Here is a 15,980-nt window from a genome sequence, read left to right on the forward strand (position 1 = left end):
TTCTAGAAACAAATGTTTCCATCAGGAAATGGTGCAGGCATGAAACATCTCTCTCCCTGAAAATTCCATCTAGACAGTTAAAATTGGTATTGAATTGTTTGCCTAGATAAATATTTCATATTAAAAACACAAATATTTTTGCTTGGGATGTTACAATTTAATATGAAGTAACTTCTCCTGATAGGATAATGTGACTGTTGCTTAGTGATATTTTAATGTAACTTTATGTTTTAGTCAAGAATACATTCTCATGATTCAGGAAAAAAAATGATCTCCTTTTCCCCCACATTATATTTTGTTGCTTGTCTTACTGAAGATGCTTAAAGAAAACCTAGACTATTTGTTTACTGGTTTCCCTATTATCCAGGCGAAAAAAAGCAAGAACACTTAAAGACACAGTGCACATCTTGTCAGGATTTCGCTTTACTACAGTCTTTGCCCTACACAAATGTCTAGCATCTAAGACTGGAAAACATTTAGGTTCTTGCTCCTACCAATGCCTGAATATCTTTGCAAGAATTTCCCTAACACTTCATGAAAAAAAAACTTAAAACCTCAGTAATTTTATCTTCTAGTAGACTCTTCATTGCTATAAACTTAGCTCTAGTTTCCACCAATTTGATCTTATTTGGGACCTTAACTGTTGCTTTCTTTGGCATAATACAGTTGTTTTCAAGAAATATGACATGTCCCAAGTGATTACGGCCATGGCTGAATGAAGTTTACTATTGGTGCTGCTGTTTAGCCACTAAGTTGTGTCTGACTCTTTGTGACCCCCATGGACTGTAGCCCGCCAGGCTCCTCCATCCAAAAGATTTTCCAAGGCAAGAATACTGGAGTGGATTGTCACTTCCTTCTCCAGAGGATCTTCCTGAACCATGGGTTGAACCTCTCCTGCACTGGCAGGTGAGTTTTTTATCAAAAAATCTACAAACAACAAGTGTTGGACAGGGTGTGGAGAAAAGGTAACCCTCTCACACTATTGGTGAGAATATAAATTGTCACTTCTGATCTAAAAGAACCATAGCATAGAGTATCATGAAAGCAAATAATTATTGGCATAACCTAAAAATATATATTTTTAATCTATAAGATTCATTGTAACCAGGAATATAAAACGTGAAGCCATCATCACTGAGGCCAGTGATAACCTCCTCAAAATTTATTAACAGGATTCTGATTGAAAATTACAAATCATTAAATTAATAATTTCATCTTTTACTTAATTTTAAGAATAAACCTTTAATAAAATCAGTATGCATTCTAATTGTTTATTTACACAATATTAATATTCAGACAGAAGGATCACTAAAGCACAGTTAATTAAATATAAATTAATGTGGTGGAATATTTAATTATCTTTTCTACACCTCACGACTAATGATTATGTAAATGTCTTCCATTTAATCTTGTTGCCAGGAAATTAACTTAATGGCCTTCAACAAATGAACATTTTGTATGCATTACAGGACACTTTATCTAAAATTTAACAGCATGGTATTAGTTTCAGATAATAACATGATTACACAATTTAAAATGCAAATATATACAATACTTTGCTCCTCCCCCAACCTTTTTTACAAAGGAGACTAAAATTGTTCAAGTGTCACTCAATAATCCAGGTTTGGACATGTGAAAGATGTCCTTGCTTATCACTGAGGAAGCCAGCACCTTTTAAAGGAAATGATTCCAAAGAAAAAAGGCAAGTCCCTTTTCAGTGGACAGTTAAATCAATGATTTCACACGATGCCACATTTAAAAGTAAATTACTTTGGACGTCAGAGGATGGCAGGACCATCGGCATTCTGAGTGGTTTCTCCAAGTTTGGGGGATTTTCTGAAGTGCCAGCACTTTGGGATATGTTAACAAAACCTTGGGACTTAAAACCCTCTCGTGGAATTGAAGCCCAGGACTAATTACAAGTCTCATTAGATATCAATGAAAATGTGAGAGACAGAGATTTAACTTTCCAGAGCGAGAGGTCCTTGTCTTGAACAATTTCAATGAATATATAAATGAATAGAAATGATCTGTCCTACACTGCATGGGAGATCCCACATAGGAGAATGCTAGACAGATGAACAGCCAGGCATTTCTCATTTCGCTGACTGTAGTAGGTGTTGTTGCTACTCCCCACGTAACTCCTTGTTCTTTTCACTTCAGAGATTACCAGCCAACTGACAATATCAGCATCTCATTTCCTGAGATTTTTTTTCCCCCACCAGAGGCCACTTTGCTGACTACCTGGCAGATCGAGTGACAAGGTCTGGGACTGTAACTGCAGCCTTCAATCAGTGATTAGACTTGGTATATTAATGACCCAGCTACCTCGCTTATCCTTTGGGTGAAAGTTTGAAGCATATGTTTTGAGTTTCCTATTTGAATGGAGTTCTAGTGCAAAGTGGTTTGACAACGCACCCCTTATTGTGTCTCCTTCTCTGCTTCATTACCCAATTCCCTTACCGGGGTTTATTTCACTTCCCAAAACACAAATTTCTATGCATTTATGTCAAGGCTATATATTGTTACCTTGCTTATTAAACTTCTATGCAGAGTACATCATATGAAATGCTGAGCTGGATGAAGCACAAGCTGGAATCAAGATTGCCAAGAGAAACATCAATAACCTCAGAGATGCAGATAATACCACCATTAGAGTAGAAAGCAGAGAGGAAATAAAGACCCTCTTGATGAAAGTGAAAGAGAAGAGTGAAAAAGCTGACTTAAAACTCAATATTCAGAAAACAAAGATCATGGCATCTGGTCCCATCACTTCATGGTGAATAGATGGGGAAACAATGGAAACAGTGACAAGACTTTATTTTCTTGGGCTCCAAAATCACTGCAGATGGTGACTGCAGCTATGAAATTAAAAGACGCTTCCTCCTTGGAAGAAAAGCTGTGACCAACCTAGACAGCATATTAAAAAGCAGAGACATTACTTTGCCACAAAAGGTTGGTATAGTCAAGGCTATGGTTTTTCCATTAGTCACGTGTGGATGTGAAAATTGGACCATAAAGAAGGCTGAGTGCCAAAGAAGTGATGCTTTTGAACTGTGGTGTTAGGGAAGACTCTTTGAGAGTCCCTTGGTTTGCAAAGAGATCAAACCAGTCAATCCTAAAGGAAACCAATCCTGAATAGTCATTGGAAGGAGTGATGTTGAAGCTGAAACTCCAATTCTTTGGCCACCTGATGCAATGTACTGACTCATTGGAAAAGACCCTGATGCTAGGAAAGACTGAAGGCAGGAGGAGAGGACGACCAAGGGCCAGATGGCTGGATGGCATCACCGACTCAATGGAGGTGAGTTTCAGCAGGCTCCAGGAGATGGTGAAGGACAGGGAAGCCTGGTGTGCTGCAGTTCTTTGGGTCACAAAGAGTCGGACACAGCCAAGAGATTGAACAACATCTTTACTCAGCCTCTGTTTCTGGGGAAATCCAAACTAAGACATTGTTTGTTTGCTAGTGGGGGAAATCAATTAAGTTAGACATGGGTTTAAGATGGGATTCATGTAAGATTTAGGCATTTCTTTTTTTTTTTTTTTTTTTTATTTTTAAACTTTCCATAATTGTATTAGTTTTGCCAAATATCAAAATGAATCCACCACAGGTATACATGTGTTCCCCATCCTAAACCCTCCTCCCTCCTCCCTCCCCATACCATCCTTCTGGGTCGTCCCAGTGCACTAGCCCCAAGCATCCAGTATCGTGCATCAAACCTGGACTGGCAACTCGTTTCTTACATGATATTTTACATGTTTCAATGTCATTCTCCCAAATCTTCCCACCCTCTCCCTCTCCCACAGAGTCCATAAGACTGTTCTATACATCAGTGTCTCTTTTGCTGTCTCGTACACCGGGTTATTGTTACCATCTTTCTAAATTCCATATATATGCGTTAGTATACTGTATTTATGTTTTTCCTTCTGGCTTACTTCACTCTGTATAATAGGCTCCAGTTTCATCCACCTCATTAGAACTGATTCAAATGTATTCTTTTTAATGGCTGAGTAATACTCCATTGTGTATATGTACCACCGCTTTCTTATCTGTTCATCTGCTGATGGACAACTAGGTTGCTTCCATGTCCTGGCTATTATAAACAGTGCTGCGATGAACATTGGGGTACACGTGTCTCTTTCCCTTCTGGTTTCCTCAGTGTGTATGCCCAGCAGTGGGATTGCTGGATCATAAGGCAGTTCTATTTCCAGTTTTTAAGGAATCTCCACACTCTTCTCCATAGTGGCTGTACTAGTTTGCATTCCCACCAACAGTGTAAGAGGGTTCCCTTTTCTCCACACCCTCTCCAGCATTTATTGCTTGTAGACTTTTGGATCGCAGCCATTCTGACTGGTGTAAAATGGTACCTCATAGTGGTTTTGATTTGCATTTCTCTGATAATGAGTGATGTTGAGCATCTTTTCATGTGTTTGTTAGCCATCTGTATGTCTTCTTTGGAGAAATGTCTATTTAGTTCTTTGGCCCATTTTTTGATTGGGTCGTTTATTTTTCTGGAGTTGAGCTGTAGGAGTTGCTTGTATATTTTTGAGATTAGTTGTTTGTCGGTTGCTTCATTTGTTATTATTTTCTCCCATTCTGAAGGCTGTCTTTTCACCTTGCTAATAGTTTCCTTTGATGTGCAGAAGCTTTTAAGGTTAATTAGGTCCCATTTGTTTATTTTTGCTTTTATTTCCAATATTCTGGGAGGTGGGTCATAGAGGATCCTGCTGTGATGTATGTCAGAGAGTGTTTTGCCTATGTTCTCCTCTAGGAGTTTTATAGTTTCTGGTCTTACGTTTAGATCTTTAATCCATTTTGAGTTTATTTTTGTGTATGGTGTTAGAAAGTGGTCTAGTTTCACATTTCTAAATGTATTCGATCATACCCATTACTCCCTTGCTCAGTCTCTGAAGGGGGTGTATAGAAAAAATAATAAATACCAAGATAGCTAATATAAGAAGGTTTATTACTTATCATACATTTTAAGTGCTTTACACATATAAGCTCATTCAATTCTCAAAGAAACTCAACAATACAGACCTTACTATGTGTGCATACATGCATGCTCAGTTGCTTCAGTCATGTCTGACTCTTTGTAACCCTATGGACTGTAGTCCATGGGATTCTCCAGGCAAGAATACTGGAGTGGGTTGCTGTGCCCTCCTTCAGGGGATCTTTCCAACCCAGGGATCAAACCCACATCTTTTAGGTCTCCTGCATTGGCAGGTGTATGGGGAGCTCCACACACCACTATAATGCCCCCAAAATTCCTTGCTTATAACAATGGCTACTTTATTAAATTCTCAGGATTTGTTGAGCCAAGAATCTAGGCAAGTATAAATTGATTCTCTTGTCCCTCATGACATACAGAGAAGACACTGGTTGTATTAAGCTGAAATGTGGGCTGGTCTAGAGGGGCCAAAGTGACTTCAATCATTCATCTGGCACAGTTGTAAGAGTGGCTAGAAGGCTGGGAGCACCTTCAGCTAGCCTTTCCAGCATGGTGGTGTGACATCTTATTGGTAACTCAAAGCTCACAGAGCAAAGATTCCAAGAAAAGGAAGCATAAGCTGCCAGTTTCCTAAGACGTGGATCTAGCCATTGGCACTGAGTCACTCCTAAAGTGATTCCTGAGTCACTTCCTGGTCAAGGGAATCACTCCTCAGGTTGTTTAAGGGGAAGGGGAGAGAATTTGTAACCATCTTTAATTTTCCACATTAGGTTAAGTAGCTCACTGGCATAAACAGTAGAGCCAGATAACCCAGAAAAGTTAACTTCACCATGCTTAATAACAATAGCCAGAAAGAAAGTAATGTTTGTGGAATATCATGAGATTATGATTCAAGTTACTAAGCTGTATTAAGTAACACTTTTGTTCAGTTTGATAAAAACATAACCACTTTTCTTGGATAAGAGCATGGAAACCCACTACAATATTCTTGCCTGGAGAATCCCCATGGACAGAGAAGCCAGTTGGACACGACTGAGTGACTAAACACATAACCATTTTCCTAATAAATTCAAAAACAAATAAATTTATAAATATAGCATGGTTAGTATATAATGGTTTAATTTAAAATTTAAGAACTTATACCAAATCGATTTATCAGACTTATATGATAAGTGATCAATGGTCAATACAAATGCACACACTAATAAAAGCAGCATTCAACAAGGGTATATGCACATTGGGAAAATACCTTTTAAAAGTCTGGCTTAAGACCTCAATTATTTCTAGTACAAAAATTCTGCAAAGTTTATATTCTTTTGTGATAATCAATCTCAGAATGATTAAATGAAATGCCCAAGTCAGAGGGTCAGATTATCTACACTGATCCATATGAATTTCAAGCATGTATTATCTCACCTAAAATATTGTTTTTCAGATGAGCAGATCACTTATCAAATCTCCCCATGTTTATAGATTTTTAAACAAACTAAAAGCTATCGAAATGGAGAAAAATCTTACAGATCTGTTACAAACTCAGTAATGCTTTGTTTTAGGTATTTATTTTTCATCATTTATACCACTTTTTAGTATTATTACTATGGCTTCACTAGCATTAGATACTCTTTGTCAGTATCTCTGCAGACAAACATATATGGTTCAATTACTTAAAAGAGAGAGAGAGAGATGGGGTAGAAATAGAACTAGAGATTCACTGCATTCACTTTAAATCTCACAATTCTCATTATTCAAGTCTTGCATTAGTACAGAATTTAATGAAGGACTCTGCCTTACAAGGGCTTCCCTGGTGGCGCTAGTGGTAAAGAATCTGCCTACCAATGTAGGATACTTAAAAGACATGGTTTTGATCCCTGGATTGGGAAGATCCCCTGGAATAGAAAACAGTAACCCACTCCAATATTCTTGCCTAGAAAATTCCATGGACAGAGGAGCCTGGTGAGCTATAGTCCATGGAGTTGCAAAGGTTAGGACATGATTGAGCATGCATAAGCTGCCTTCCAATGTATTTAACATTATTAATCATATGCAATGGGAGGACAGTTCTTTTAAGCATTTACATCTTACTGATAATGAACATAATGTTATATTAAATGAACAATATCTTCAAAGCATTTTAAAGAAACTTCAAAAACTTTAATATTTTGCCAAAAGAAATACAATTTTACTAATTGAGTTGGTGGGATTTATATATGTTACACAATGAATCTCAGCCTATCATTATTAATCACTCATCACAATTAATATAGTTCTTCACTTCCATTTCTCTCATAAAAAATAGAAAAACGTTAATATTTATAATGACAAATCCTATTTTGCTATTTTCATCTGTAAAAACAAATGACATTCAGACATATTACAGAAAATCAACCTATAATGTATCCTATACAAGAACTTGGGCTTCCCTAGTAGCTCAGCTGGTAAAGAATCCTGCAATGCAAGAGACCCCAGTTCGATTCCTGGATCAGGAAGATTCTCTGGAGAAGGGTTAGGCTACCCACTCCAGTATTCATGGGCTCCCATGGTGGCTAAGATGGTAAAGAATCCCCCTGCAATGCAGAAGACTGAGGCTCTATCCCTGGGATCTCTGGATTGGGAAGATCCCCTGGAGGAGGGCATAGCAACTCACCCCAGTATTCTCGCCTGGAAAATCCCCATGGACAGAGGAGCCTGGTGGGCTAGAGTACATGGGGTCACAAAGAGTCCCACACTACTGAGCGACTAACCACAGCGCAGTACAAACAAGAACTTGAATTAGGCTTTATAGGAAATTGGGTAATATATTTTTCTTTATTCAGCCTAACTCCTGACCAGGAAAGTTGGAGAAGATGCTGAATTTCCTCAGTGGTCTCATGTTCCACTTTCTATCCTTGGGGAAAATGCAGTATAAATATAACAGCCTTGATCCTGTCCTCTTTGTAGACCACTGTTAAGACTTTGGGACCAGGGCAGAGAAAGTACTGGAAGGTGGTACTCTTGCTACCTCTTTCCTCTGCAGGAACTGGGGGGGAAAATGGTTCTATATATGCACACTTTAAAAATTTATGTAAAGGTGTTCAGAAAAAACAGATTCCACTTCTAATATAGTTTAAGATTTGATCAAACTAGGATCTACCATTGAGCAGAAGAGAGGAAGAAGGAAAAGAAAGACTGATGGAGGTTAATCCTTAGGAACCACTCAGTCACGTGTTATAAGATTCAGTACCAACAGAATATTCAGCCGTGAGTTACTAAAATATGATCACAGGAGGCAGAGCAGGAAATAGAGACATATAAGCACCAATTCCACTGTGATCTAGGAATAATTCATTTTTTTCAGATATAGACATCAGGTTAATATCTCTTTAGTTTGCATGATTTTAACTAACATAAGCTCCTTGGTGCCAAGCAATAATTGTCACAGTATTACCAACTCATCTTAAGAGAAAAAATGTTTTCTTACTGTTTGAGTCTCAGCCTGTACTAAAGAATGTTACAAATAGGAAAGGTTTCTAAAAGGCTGTTGAGGACAAATCCAGTCTCAATTCTACAGGTAATAGTAACTGTATATGTTGAGAAGTTACAACAGAAACATCACATAAATTCAGACTTAATTCCTAATATATATGCGAAGGCTCATCATTTCACTAAAGACCGAAGGAAGTGATAAAATCTATAAAAATCTGTTGCACAAACTGGAACCTCTGGGTTCTTCTTGTCTGAGTTGGAAAGTAAATGTAAAACTCCTGTATTGTGCATTCCTGAAGCTGGGCAAAGCAGTGGGGGTTTCAATTAAAAACCACAGGAATGGAAAGGAATATGTCAATAAAACCACAGACCTGTAAGGACAGTGTACTAGTTTGCAAACAAACACAGCAAGCCTTCTTGGAGTATGAGTCTATTACTGTATATTTAAACTGAGTGTGTGATGGCAGAGGTAACTGTCTCAGCATGGTTTTCTCTCATTTCACATACAGGGAAATTCAGACTTGCATCCTTGGTTCCTTGTAGCAAAAGCAATGAGGAAATAGCTTAACTGAAAAATGCATCACCAAAGTGGGAAAAGCTGAAATGATACTAAATCTGCCTTTTAAGAAAGAAGATCATTAAAGTTAGAGAATTTCAAGGCTGAACCAACATGCAGTCGGTAATCGTGGAAAATTAGTTTTTTCAAATATAGACATCAGGTTAACATTCATTTAAATTACATGGTTTTCACTATAAGGTTTCTGCAAACAGTGTCTGACATTAGACTGTATTTGTTGAGTAATCAATTGGTTATAGAGGAGTATAATCAGTACATAAAATACTACATATTTTACAAGGATAAAATCAGAATAAAAGCAGTCAAGTTGAACAGAGCACAGGCAAAGTATTTAATTTATAATTCATGGTACATAGCTGTGGTTTTTTTTAAGATGTAATGTATTACAAATTTTTAAGAGAAGATAGCTATGTGGGAAAAATTGGACAGTTTACTTGGTTTATTAATTAGGCTAAATGTTGCTTAACTTTGCTACCAGTTAATAACTGGTTTTAAATATATTAGTTTCTCATTATGCTTGAATAGTTCATGAAATTAATCTTATTGACTGCCTAGTGCATTCAGAGGCTTTTTGAAGCCCAAAGAAAAATCCATGATATTTTTAGGTAAGAACTCTCTCAGCTGACACTCACAAAGAAAGCTTTATTTTTCTTTCTACAGAAAACATGTTTATTTTATCCATATTGAAGAATAATAGAAATAAAAGTCAGCTTTGTTTATTTGCCAGCGTTTTGATGCTTACCATATTGCACAATCTAATGAGACATGGTGGTAGACACAGAACTTATTGTGGGGTTTATTTTATAGAGGGTTTTGTTCCTGAGTAAAAGATGAAAAGACTGGGGATAAACGTGAACATACTTTACTTTCTGAGCTTCCTATATATTGTAAAGAATATATAGTACGGTGCTTCAGGAAATTCAAAGACTGTGAGAAGCCTTGTACTTCCTAAACAATTCATTTTTATGAATTATAAACTTCAGAGCTTGATAAAGACTTAATTCTAAATCTCTTATCTTATTAGTTAGTTGTTATCTTATTAGTCAGTTGTGGGGTCTTCTGAATAATATAATGATAGTAAAGTCACTCAGTGGTGTCCGACTCTTTGCGACCCCATGAACTGTAGCCTACAAGGCTCCTCCATCCATGGGATTTTCCAGGCAAGAGTACTGGAGTGGGGTGCCATTTCCTTCTCCAGGATATCTTCCCGACCCAGGGATTGAACCCGGGTCTCCTGCATTGTAAACAGACGCTTTATCGTCTGAGCCTCAGGGAAGTAATATAATGATAGAGCACAATCATTATGGGCTCTGCTATTTTGAAGCCAAAACAACAACAAAAAAACATAAAATTTTTAAATAGAGCATAGCATCCTTGTATTTGAAAATATAATCTTAGCGATTAAAAACACAATGTAGGACAAGTTTTATCATAATCTATTACTCACTGCTATGTCTCCCACGTTTATTCAGTCCAGTCTCTGACACATAACAGATCTTTTATAAATAGTGGTTGGGTAGATAAATAAAAGGATTAACAAATCAGGTAGAGATAGATCTAAAAGCTAGAGTTTCTTTTTTTTTTTTTTAATTTAAATTTATTTAATTAGAGGCTAATTACTTTACAATATTGTATTGGTTTTGCCATACATCAACATGAATCCGCCGTGGGTGTACACGTGTTCCCAATCCTGAACTGTGTTTTCCACTGCTTCTTTTTTAAAGGATATCTGTTGCATCATAAAAATGATGTAAAATGCCTTCCTCCCTTAGGCGTTACAATTTTGAGATCACATCACAGCCAAATTAATATTCTCATGAAGAGCATCACATTAGAAATGGACACCATGAAAAATCAATATCCATATTTTTGTTGGATGAAAAGTAATACAGAAAACATAAAAATCAGTATTTGATCTTAAGAATCATAAAATTTCTGTAAGGATCTATAGTTGCTGCAAATTATTTAAAAAAGAACAGCTATGATTAGCCCTTATTCTTAACCTACTGAGATATATTATTATATTTGGGATAAAATAACAAATATTAAATACTGAAATTCCCAAAATGCTGCTTAGTTAAATGCAGGCATATAATAGATTATTAAAAATCAGTTAACACAAAGTATACTGGAATAGCTGTAGTTATTTAGCTGATTTAATGTGTATACAAATTAAAAGGTTAAAGTCAATAATAAGCTGAAAAGCTAAACAAATTAAGACATAATGCATTTATCATTTGCTAAATGGTTTGACATTTATTTAAAATAAGAAACCTGCTAAATCATCTCCCAAGATAAAAAAAGGTCAACTTTATGTATTAAAATGTATGTCAATTAAAATTTTTAAATGTTTTCAAGCTCCTGATATAAATACTATGATAGAGGATACAAACATTAATAATATATTAATACTTAATAATAATAAACTGGCTATAGTTGAGCTGCCGCTATGATTCAGTAAAGTTAAACCATTTTTAACACCTACCTGCTTCATCTCACACCAACTGCCGAATTATCTATTTTAGTTTCAATATAGACAACAATGGGCTTCACAAGTGGTGCTTTTGGTAAAAAACATGACTGCCAATGGAGGAGATGTAAGAGATGCAGGTTCAATCCTGGATCAGGAAAATCCCCTGGACGAGGGCACGGCAACCCACTCTAGTATTCTTGCCTGGAGAATCCCATGGAGAGAGGAGCCTGGCGGGATACAGTCCATGGGGTCACACAGAGTCAGACACAACTGAAGCAATTTAGCCCCCCCCACACACACACACACAGCCAGCAATAACTGATGTTTTGGGGCCAAGGACGTGTACCTATAAGGACACACACCTTGACTTACAGATACTCATTTATCCATAGTCAAAATCTGTTTGAACCCAAGGTTCATACTTTTTCTTTAAACTGAAATTGAGTATATGTGACAACTTGCATTCATGCACATACATAAATATATACACACACAAATTAACTCATAAAACAAAAAAATCTATAGAAATCAACTATTTTCCATCACCTGCAAACTTACAGATAACAATTAATATTTGGTAGCATTTTCTTCCAATATTACTCTCTCTATGTATATTTACAGTATTGTATATTTATACCTAAATGATAAGGAGGCATTCAAAAATAAATCAAGGTTATATAAATTTTAAATTCATTAAATATCTTTAAATATTGCTTAAAGAATCTCAAGCATTGAATTTATCAAAATATTTATTTTCTCAATTAATAGTTACTTAAATTACTATTAGGCTTCCCTGGTGGCTCAGACAGTAAGGAATCCTCCTGCAATGCAGGAGACCTGGGTTGGATCACTACATCAGGAAGGTCCCCTGGGGAAGGTAATTACTCACTCCAGTGTTCTTGCCTGGAGATGCCATGGACAGAGGAGCCTGGTGGGCTACAATTCATGGGGTCACAAAGAGTGGGACGTGACTGAGTGACCAACACTTTCAGTCTCAAATTATTGTTAATTACAGTTACAAATAAAGATATTACATATTATTTTTGACCATTTATCACATTATTGAATTCCTCAAAGTTGGATTCCTGTAAAAAAAAAAAAAAGTGCACTGACATTTTTAGAGCTCTTGATGAAGAAGGGATATAATTTTTATAGCAATTGATATGGATTTGAATTTTTTGAATGATGGATGTTTATTGAGAGACAACTATTTTGCTTAAAATCTATCAGAATATAAGGTCAAAACTTAGTTGTGCTTAAAACTTTTATTAAGACATGTGCATGCTGCTAAGTCACTACAGTTGTGTCTGACTCTGTGCAACTGCATGGACTGTAGTGTGCCAGGCTCCTCTATTCATGGGATTCTTCAGGCAAGAATACTGGAGTGGGTTGCCATGCCCCTCTCCAGGGGATCTTCCCAACCCAGGGATCAAACACTCATCTCTTATGTCTCCTCATTGGCAGGCAGGTTCTTTACCACCAGTGCTACCTGGGAAGACATAGGGAGTTCAACAAAACACTCAAACTTTGTACTTTTAGAGCAGTATGTTTTTGGATTGTCTTGAACTTTTTGAGTAGCACTTTTCATTTTTTGTACTGTTACTCAAGCTGACTTGGATTTAAGATTTATATTGTTAGGCGAAAAAAAAAAAAAAAAAAAAAAAACCCTGAAACAATTTTAGTACAATTAAGTTGGAAAATGTGAAATCACAAAAACAAATTAGTCAAGCTTAATATTTTATATAAATTTACCAACCACGTTCACATTAGGTACCAGACCTAAAAAAATTCTGTTTGAGAAACTGCGTGCCCATCATATCCAGCATTCATAGGAGACCCCTGAAGCCCATGGGACATTCATTACCAGAAACCCATTCACAGCCTAGTGATCATTCCCCTGCCAGCTGGCTGGACACATGGATGAATAAGGAAACGGTTTTCGTGACTGCCACAGGAGCAGTGAGTTGGCAGGGAGCCAAGCCATCTTCGTTAGCCAGCTGGCACCTGGAAACTCCTTAACTCTCAGTGGGTTAGCCATGCACACACTACATCCAAGGCATGCAGAGTTCACTGCCAGGAAGCCAACATGTGGAAAGGCAGGCTCCCAAAGAATCAAGGAGCACTCCCTTCATGAATAACTGCCTCATTCACAGATTCAGGCACCTCAGAAAATGCTGAAACCAGAAAAACTGGCATTGCTCCTGAGGTTCATGTGCTTATTATACTGACTCCTTTATCTGTTGACCTTCAGAAAATGCATTTTTTCAAGACATTCAGTAGAATCCTTACCAAGTGGTGGACTGCTTGAGTCAATTTGTTTTGAACAGCCCTTTTTCATGATTGGAGTCCTGATGCATTAAAAGCACCTCTATTCATTCCCAGCAAGGTCCTGGTTTGGATGATATAGATATGGCCACTCGACTACTTACAAAATACCTAAACTGAGATTTGGGCCAAAATAACTAAAAGGACCAAACTGCTGATTCTCAGTAAGAGAACAAGTGAGAAGACAACCCTGTGTATTTTTAAAATTTGAGGGGTTTATTATAAAAATTTCAGATTTTTATAAGATTTATAAATCTTATAAAATATTATGTGTATAAAATAATATATTATGAACCTCTACATACCCATCACCAACCTCAACAACTCTCAACTTCTTTCTTCCCTATTCTAAACTTTTTATGTAACTAAACAAAACATGACTTCCTTGAATTCTCAGTCTATCACAATGTTAAGGAAGTTTTCACTGAAGTTCTCCAGTGGTGCAGTGGTAAAGAATCTGTATGCCAATGCAGGAGACACAGTTTTTATCCCTGGGTCAGGAAAATTACCTGGAAAAGGAAATGGCAACCCACTCCAGTATCCTTGCCTGGGAAATCCCAAGGACAAAGTCTGGTGGGCTACAGTTCATGGAGTTGCAAAGAGTCAGACATGACTGAGCAACAGGGCATACACACACACACACACACACGCAAAACTAGTCCTGGAGATTGTTTCAAGGGAGTCAAAGAGAAAGAAAAGAGTTGTATATCAACCCCCCATTTTTCACAACAAATATTAATACTATTACAAAATCTTTACCAAGCTGAAGAAATTATTTTTACATGCGTTTTGAACACAATAGGATAGCTAGCTAACTAGCTAGCTAAGAGACAGATAGTAGATGATGGGTATAGTTTTCATAAATCAAATCACACATAGTAAGATCCTGCAGAATTAGTGTTAATCTGATAAAAAAAATAGTCAACTTATAAACTAACCATATGTTTTCAAACCATGGTGTTTGGAATGATACAGTTTTATAAAGTTAAATTTTACCTAGCTACACAGACTCCCTAGGCAATCATATCAATGTATGATATATCCAGGGCCAAGAAAAATAGCACCTTGGGAGAAGTATACATGTGTTGTTCTTCATGGATGCAAACCACAGAGAAAAAACTTAAATTTCTGGTAATGCACTTATCCAACAATCCAGTTATTAAACACTTAAGTTCTGTGCCAGAACTGCGGTGAAAAAGAGACACTGCACTGTGGAGAAAGAGATTTCCTTTGGCCCTTGTCTATTTTGTCAAACTTTGGGAAATGGTGAAGGACAGGGGAGCCTGGCATGCTGCAGTCCACGGGGTCGCAAAGAGTCAGAGGCAACTTAGCGAAAGAACAACAACATTGTCTATTTAGTTGTTTAAATGCTTTTTACTCACTCCTTAATTAATCATTCATTAATTATTTGTTGAGTACCTACTACTTTTGAGTCTCTTCTAAGTATTGGGGGTATAATACCAAAAAACCCACACGCCATGTCTGTTCTCATGGTGCTTTCATTTTAGGCTGACTGGGGACAGCAGGCAAAAACTAACGAAGAGAAGCAGCTAATTTGACCCAAGTGGGAAGATGTTGCAGGGTGGAAGCAAGAGGAGAAATTCCTGGATGACATAAACTCACTCTTTAAAACAAAGAAGAGTTATGTAGGGAAGGAGAATAGAAATAAAGGAAGGTCAAGAGATAGCATTTGCCAAGATTAGAAAATGGGAGACTGTCTGTTCCTAGTTCAGTTCAGTTCAGTCACTCAGTCGTGTCCGATTCTTTGTGACCCCGTGAATCGCAGCACTCCAGGCCTCCCTGTCCATCACCAACTCCCAGAGTTCACTCAAACTCGTGTCCATCGAGTCGGTGATGCCATCCAGCCATCTCATCCTCTGTCGTCCCCTTCTCCTCCTGCCCCCAATCCCTCCCAGCATCAGAGTCTTTTCCAATGAGTCAACTCTTCCCATGAGGTGGCCAAAGTACTGGAGTTTCAGCTTTAGCATCATTCCTTCCAAAGAACACCCAGGGCTCATCTCCTTCAGAATGGACTGGTTGGATGTCCTTGCAGTCCAAGGGACTCTCAAGTCTTCTCCAACACCACAGTTCAAAAGCATCAATTCTTTGGTGCTCAGCTTTCTTCACAGTCCAACTCTCACATCCACACATGACCACTGGAAAAACCATAGCCTTGACTAGACGGACCTTT

This window comes from Bos mutus, chromosome 18 (genome assembly GCF_027580195.1).
Source record: "Bos mutus isolate GX-2022 chromosome 18, NWIPB_WYAK_1.1, whole genome shotgun sequence".
In the NCBI taxonomy this organism is placed as follows: domain Eukaryota; kingdom Metazoa; phylum Chordata; class Mammalia; order Artiodactyla; family Bovidae; genus Bos; species Bos mutus.